Source organism: Ranitomeya imitator, chromosome 9 (genome assembly GCF_032444005.1).
Source record: "Ranitomeya imitator isolate aRanImi1 chromosome 9, aRanImi1.pri, whole genome shotgun sequence".
Taxonomy (NCBI): domain Eukaryota; kingdom Metazoa; phylum Chordata; class Amphibia; order Anura; family Dendrobatidae; genus Ranitomeya; species Ranitomeya imitator.
The window spans coordinates 1,408,064-1,415,188 of NC_091290.1; the positions used below are offsets into that span (position 1 = coordinate 1,408,064).

Genomic DNA, 7,125 nt, shown 5'->3' on the forward strand with positions numbered 1-7,125 from the left:
ACACTGGGTGCGGGGTGTTACTACACACTGGGTGCGGGGTGTTACTACACACTGGGTGCGGGGTGTTACTACACACTGGGTGCGGGGTGTTGCTACACACTGGGTGCGGGGTGTTGCTACACACTGGGTGCGGGGTGTTGCTACACACTGGGTGCGGGGTGTTGCTACACACTGGGTGCGGGGTGTTACTACACACTGGGTGTGGGGTGTTACTACACACTGGGTGCAGGTCATCTGCCAGAGAGAGCAGACTACAAAGCAGGCGGCGTGCTGAGCTCAGGGCGACTGAGCAGTGTAGGATTCTAGGTCTACAGGATGACTGCAGGGTGCTGAGTACAGGCTGCAGTCTGAGTCCATGGTGCTGAGTGCAGGCTGCAGTCTGAGTCCATGGTGCTGAGTACAGGCTGCAGTCTGAGTCCATGCTGCTGAGCGCAGGCTGCTGAGTACAGGCTGCACTCTGAGTCCATGGTGCTGAGTACAGGCTGCTGAGTACAGGCTGCAGTCTGAGTCCATGGTGCTGAGCGCAGGCTGCAGTCTGAGTCCATGGTGCTGAGCGCAGGCTGCAGTCTAAGTCCATGGTGCTGAGTGCAGGCTGCAGTCTGAGTCCATGGTGCTGAGTGTTATGTTTGCTAATGACAGGTGTTATGAAGGCAATCCAGAAACACAGTGTGCTTAGCGATCAGAGCGCACACAGTGATCTGACAAATACCCAAAATACAAGAACGAGCTCTGAGACGTGGAAACTCTGTAGACTGCACACCTGATCCTATCCTAAACACAACTAAAAGCGGCTGTGGATTGCACCTAACAACTACCTAGGCAACTCGGCACAGCCTAAGAAACTAGCTAGCCTGAAGATAGAAAAATAGGCCTGACTTGCCCCAGAGAAATTCCCCAAAGGAAAAGGCAGCCCCCCACATATAATGACTGTGAGTAAGATGAAAAGACAAAACGTAGGGATGAAATAGCTTCAGCAAAGTGGGGCCCGATATTCTAGGACAGAGCGAGGACAGTAAAGCGAACTTTGCAGTCTACAAAAAACCCTAAAGCAAAACCACGCAAAGGGGGCAAAAAAACCCCACCGTGCCGAACTAACGGCACGGCGGTACACCCTTTGCGTCTCAGAGCTTCCAGCAAAACAAAAGACAAGCTGGACAGAAAAAAAGCAACAAAAAAGAAAAAAGCACTTAGCTATACAGAGCAGCAGGTCACAGGAACAATCAGGAGAAGCTCAGATCCAACACTGAAACATTGACAAGGAGCAAGGATAGCAGCATCAGGCGGAGTTAAGTAATGAAGCAGTTAACGAGCTCACCAGAACACCTGAGGGAGGAAGCTCAGAAGCTGCAGTACCACTTGTGACCACAGGAGTGAATTCAGCCACAGAATTCACAACAGCTGAGTACAAGCTGCAGTCTGAGTCCATGGTGCTGAGTACAGGCTGCAGTCTGAGTCCATGGTGCTGAGTACAGGCTGCAGTCTGCGTCCATGGTGTTGAGTACAGGCTGCAGTCTGAGTCCATGGTGCTGAGCGCAGGCTGCAGTCTGAGTCCACGGTGCTGAGCACATGCTGCAGTCTGAGTCCATGGTGCTGAGCACATGCTGCAGTCTGAGTCGATGGTGCTGAGCGCAGGCTGCAGTCTGAGTCCATGGTGCTGAGTACAGGCTGCAGTCTGAGTCCATGGTGCTGAGTGCAGGCTGCAGTCTGAGTCCATGGTGCTTAGTGCAGGTTGCTGAGTACAGGCTGCAGTCTGAGTCCAGGGTGCTGAGCGCAGGGTGCTGAGTACAGTGTGCAGGGTACAGGCTGCAGGCTGAATCCATCGTGCTGAGTGCAGGGTACCTGGTGCAGGCAGAGTGCAGGGTGCTGGGTACCTGGTGCAGGCAGAGTGCAGGGTGCTGGATGCCTGGTGCAGGCTGAGTGCAGGGTGCTGGGTACCTGGTGCAGGCTGAGTGCAGGGTGCTGGGTACCTGGTGCAGGCAGAGTGCAGGGTGCTGGGTGCCTGGTGCAGGCTGAGTGCAGGGTGCTGGGTACCTGGTGCAGGCTGAGTGCAGGGTGCTGGGTGCCTGGTGCAGGCTGAGTGCAGGGTGCTGGGTACCTGGTGCAGGCAGAGTGCAGGGTGCTGGGTACCTGGTGCAGGCAGAGTGCAGGGTGCTGGGTGCCTGGTGCAGGCTGAGTGCAGGGTGCTGGGTGCCTGGTGCAGGCTGAGTGCAGGGTGCTGGGTGCCTGGTGCAGGCTGAGTGCAGGGTGCTGGGTGCCTGGTGCAGGCAGAGTGCAGGGTGCTGGGTGCCTGGTGCAGGCTGAGTGCAGGGTGCTGGGTACCTGGTGCAGGCTGAGTGCAGGGTGCTGGGTACCTGGTGCAGGCTGAGTGCAGGGTGCTGGGTACCTGGTGCAGGCTGAGTGCAGGGTGCTGGGTACCTGGTGCAGGCTGAGTGCAGGGTGCTGGGTACCTGGTGCAGGCTGAGTGCAGGGTGCTGGGTACCTGGTGCAGGCTGAGTGCAGGGTGCTGGGTACCTGGTGCAGGCTGAGTGCAGGGTGCTGGGTACCTGGTGCAGGCTGAGTGCAGGGTGCTGGGTACCTGGTGCAGGCAGAGTGCAGGGTGCTGGGTACCTGGTGCAGGCAGAGTGCAGGGTGCTGGGTACCTGGTGCAGGCAGAGTGCAGGGTGCTGGGTACCTGGTGCAGGCAGAGTGCAGGGTGCTGGGTACCTGGTGCAGGCTGAGTGCAGGGTGCTGGGTGCAGGCTGAGTGCAGGGTGCTGGGTGCCTGGTGCAGGCAGAGTGCAGGGTGCTGGGTGCCTGGTGCAGGCAGAGTGCAGGGTGCTGGGTGCCTGGTGCAGGCAGAGTGCAGGGTGCTGGGTACCTGGTGCAGGCAGAGTGCAGGGTGCTGGGTACCTGGTGCAGGCTGAGTGCAGGGTGCTGGGTACCTGGTGCAGGCTGAGTGCAGGGTGCTGGGTACCTGGTGCAGGCAGAGTGCAGGGTGCTGGTGCAGGCAGAGTGCAGGGTGCTGGGTACCTGGTGCAGGCTGAGTGCAGGGTGCTGGGTACCTGGTGCAGGCAGAGTGCAGGGTGCTGGGTACCTGGTGCAGGCAGAGTGCAGGGTGCTGGGTACCTGGTGCAGGCAGAGTGCAGGGTGCTGGGTACCTGGTGCAGGCAGAGTGCAGGGTGCTGGGTACCTGGTGCAGGCAGAGTGCAGGGTGCTGGGTACCTGGTGCAGGCAGAGTGCAGGGTGCTGGGTACCTGGTGCAGGCAGAGTGCAGGGTGCTGGGTACCTGGTGCAGGCAGAGTGCAGGGTGCTGGGTACCTGGTGCAGGCTGAGTGCAGGGTGCTGGGTACCTGGTGCAGGCAGAGTGCAGGGTGCTGGGTACCTGGTGCAGGCAGAGTGCAGGGTGCTGGGTACCTGGTGCAGGCTGAGTGCAGGGTGCTGGGTACCTGGTGCAGGCTGAGTGCAGGGTGCTGGGTACCTGGTGCAGGCTGAGTGCAGGGTGCTGGGTACCTGGTGCAGGCTGAGTGCAGGGTGCTGGGTACCTGGTGCAGGCTGAGTGCAGGGTGCTGGGTACCTGGTGCAGGCTGAGTGCAGGGTGCTGGGTACCTGGTGCAGGCAGAGTGCAGGGTGCTGGGTACCTGGTGCAGGCTGAGTGCAGGGTGCTGGGTACCTGGTGCAGGCTGAGTGCAGGGTGCTGGGTACCTGGTGCAGGCAGAGTGCAGGGTGCTGGGTGCCTGGTGCAGGCAGAGTGCAGGGTGCTGGGTACCTGGTGCAGGCTGAGTGCAGGGTGCTGGGTACCTGGTGCAGGCTGAGTGCAGGGTGCTGGGTACCTGGTGCAGGCTGAGTGCAGGGTGCTGGGTACCTGGTGCAGGCTGAGTGCAGGGTGCTGGGTACCTGGTGCAGGCAGAGTGCAGGGTGCTGGGTACCTGGTGCAGGCTGAGTGCAGGGTGCTGGGTACCTGGTGCAGGCTGAGTGCAGGGTGCTGGGTACCTGGTGCAGGCAGAGTGCAGGGTGCTGGGTGCCTGGTGCAGGCAGAGTGCAGGGTGCTGGGTACCTGGTGCAGGCAGAGTGCAGGGTGCTGGGTACCTGGTGCAGGCTGAGTGCAGGGTGCTGGGTACCTGGTGCAGGCAGAGTGCAGGGTGCTGGGTACCTGGTGCAGGCTGAGTGCAGGGTGCTGGGTACCTGGTGCAGGCTGAGTGCAGGGTGCTGGGTACCTGGTGCAGGCAGAGTGCAGGGTGCTGGGTGCCTGGTGCAGGCAGAGTGCAGGGTGCTGGGTACCTGGTGCAGGCAGAGTGCAGGGTGCTGGGTACCTGGTGCAGGCTGAGTGCAGGGTGCTGGGTACCTGGTGCAGGCAGAGTGCAGGGTGCTGGGTACCTGGTGCAGGCTGAGTGCAGGGTGCTGGGTACCTGGTGCAGGCTGAGTGCAGGGTGCTGGGTACCTGGTGCAGGCAGAGTGCAGGGTGCTGGGTACCTGGTGCAGGCAGAGTGCAGGGTGCTGGGTACCTGGTGCAGGCTGAGTGCAGGGTGCTGGGTACCTGGTGCAGGCAGAGTGCAGGGTGCTGGGTACAAGCTGAGGCAGCTTTCGTGCACACTGGGAGTGAGATGTGACGTGGGGAACAAAGAGAAGTGGAATGAAGGAGAGAGGCTGGCAGATGTAATGACACGCGCTGAAGGTGTGCACACTGCCTGACTGTACACTGTACACTGACTGCACACACACAGAGCCGGCTCGGTGAGTACTGCATTGTCTCTTCATTGTCTACTATTGTCCCTGGGTAGTGACATCGAACCATCAGGGACCCCAAACCTGCCCCCGCCTGATGAAGCCTCAGAAACTTCCTGCTCCAACTTTCTCTCTAGATTCCCGGTTTCCTTCACTGGATGCAGAACTTTCCTCCGTGGAGCCCGCAGAGCTGGCACTCTAGCTTCTATGGGAGAAAGTGGAGAACAGTTGTGCCAGTTCCTAGACTTATATGGCGTACAATGTGTATATGACCTGTATACTGTGGGTATATGACCTGTGTACTGTGTGTATATGACCTGCAAACTGTGTATATGACCTGTATACTGTGTATATGGCCTGTGTACTGTGTGTATATGACCTGAATACTGTGTATATGACCTGTATACTGTGTATATGGCCTGTGTACTGTGTATATGACCTGTATACTGTGTATATGGCCTGTGTACTGTGTATATGACCTGCATAGTGTGTATATGACCTGCATACTGTGTATATGACCTGCATACTGTGTATATGACCTGTATACTGTGTGTATATGACCTGTATACTGTGTATATGACCTGTGTACTGTGTGTATATGACCTGTATACTGTGTGTATATGACCTGTATACTGTGTATATGACCTGTATACTGTGTATATGACCTGTATACTGTGTGTATATGACCTGTATACTGTGTGTATATGACCTGTATACTGTGTATATGACCTGTATACTGTGTATATGACCTGTATACTGTGTATATGACCTGTATACTGTGTATATGACCTGTATACTGTGTATATGACCTGTATACTGTGTGTATATGACCTGTGCACTGTGTGTATATGACCTGCGTACTGTGTATATGACCTGTATACTGTGTATATGACCTGTATGCTGTGTACATGACCTGCATACTGTGTATATGACCTGTATACTGTGTATATGACCTGCATACTCTGTGTATATGACCTGTATACTGTGTGTACATGACCTGTATGCTGTGTACATGACCTGCATACTGTGTATATGACCTGTATACTGTGTATATGACCTGCATACTGTGTGTATATGACCTGTATACTGTGTGTATATGACCTGTATACTGTGTATATGACCTGTATACTGTGTATATGACCTGTATACTGTGTGTATGACCTGTATACTGTGTGTATATGACCTGCATACTGTGTATATGACCTGTATACTGGGTATATGACCTGTATACTGTGTGTATATGACCTGTGCACTGTGTGTATATGACCTGTGCACTGTGTGTATATGACCTGCATACTGTGTATATGACCTGTATACTGTGTGTACATGACCTGTATACTGTGTGTACATGACCTGTATACTGTGTATATGACCTGTATACTGTGTGTACATGACCTGTATACTGTGTGTATATGACCTGTATGCTGTGTACATGACCTGCATACTGTGTATATGACCTGTATACTGTGTATATGACCTGCATACTGTGTGTATATGACCTGTACGCTGTGTATATGACCTGTATGCTGTGTACATGACCTGCATACTGTGTATATGACCTGTATACTGTGTATATGACCTGCATACTGTGTGTATATGACCTGTATGCTGTGTACATGACCTGCATACTGTGTATATGACCTGTATACTGTGTATATGACCTGTATGCTGTGTATATGACCTGCATACTGTGTATATGACCTGTGTACTGTGTGTATATGGCCTGCATATTGTGTATATGACCTGTATACTGTGTATATGGCCTGCATACTGTGTATATGACCTGTATACTGTGTATATGACCTGCATACTGTGTATATGACCTGTATGCTGTGTATATGTCCTGTGTGTATATGACCCGTGTACTGTGTGTATATGGCCTGTATACTGTGTATATGACCTGTGTACTGTGTGTATATGACCTGTATGAGGTGTACAGTGTGCGCTGCTGTTACCGTCCCTCTCTGCACACATGTCCACATGATGGAGGACACCTATACGGACACCCCACAGGCAGACCAGTTCTACGACACCCCTGGTATCTGCCTCCTGTGTAGTAGCCCCTATAGTATATCACACGCTACATTATAGGGGATAAACCACGAGAGTCAGATACAAGGGTGGAATCATGGGCTCTTTCTAAACACTGTATAATGCTCTTTATTAAGACCTCTTTACTACAACCTCAGTATACCAAGCCCCTGTACTGTGTGAGCCGCCGGGTATCATGCCCCCTATTCACACTGACTACCATGTCCTGATGGTGCCGCGATGGGCTGAGGACTGAACTGTGCAGAACACAAGAACAGCGCGTATCTAGCCACACACAGACATATATATATATATACTGCACCTACCTGTACAGCCGATAGACCGCGGCGCAGGAGCCGAGGAATCACGGCTGGCGGCTTCACATTCCGGCACA

General features: G+C 54.7%; 1 protein-coding gene across 1 annotated transcript in view; it reads left to right on the forward strand.

Annotated features, from left to right (window-relative positions):
- The first annotated feature begins 4,665 nt into the window (after positions 1-4,665).
- Positions 4,666-7,125, forward strand: part of SOX6 (SRY-box transcription factor 6) — an 846,804-nt gene continuing 844,344 nt past the window's right edge. Inside the window, exon 1 of the mRNA XM_069739870.1 lies at positions 4,666-4,709. The gene's annotated coding sequence lies outside the window, so the exon portion shown is untranslated. The remainder of the gene's footprint in view (positions 4,710-7,125) is intronic.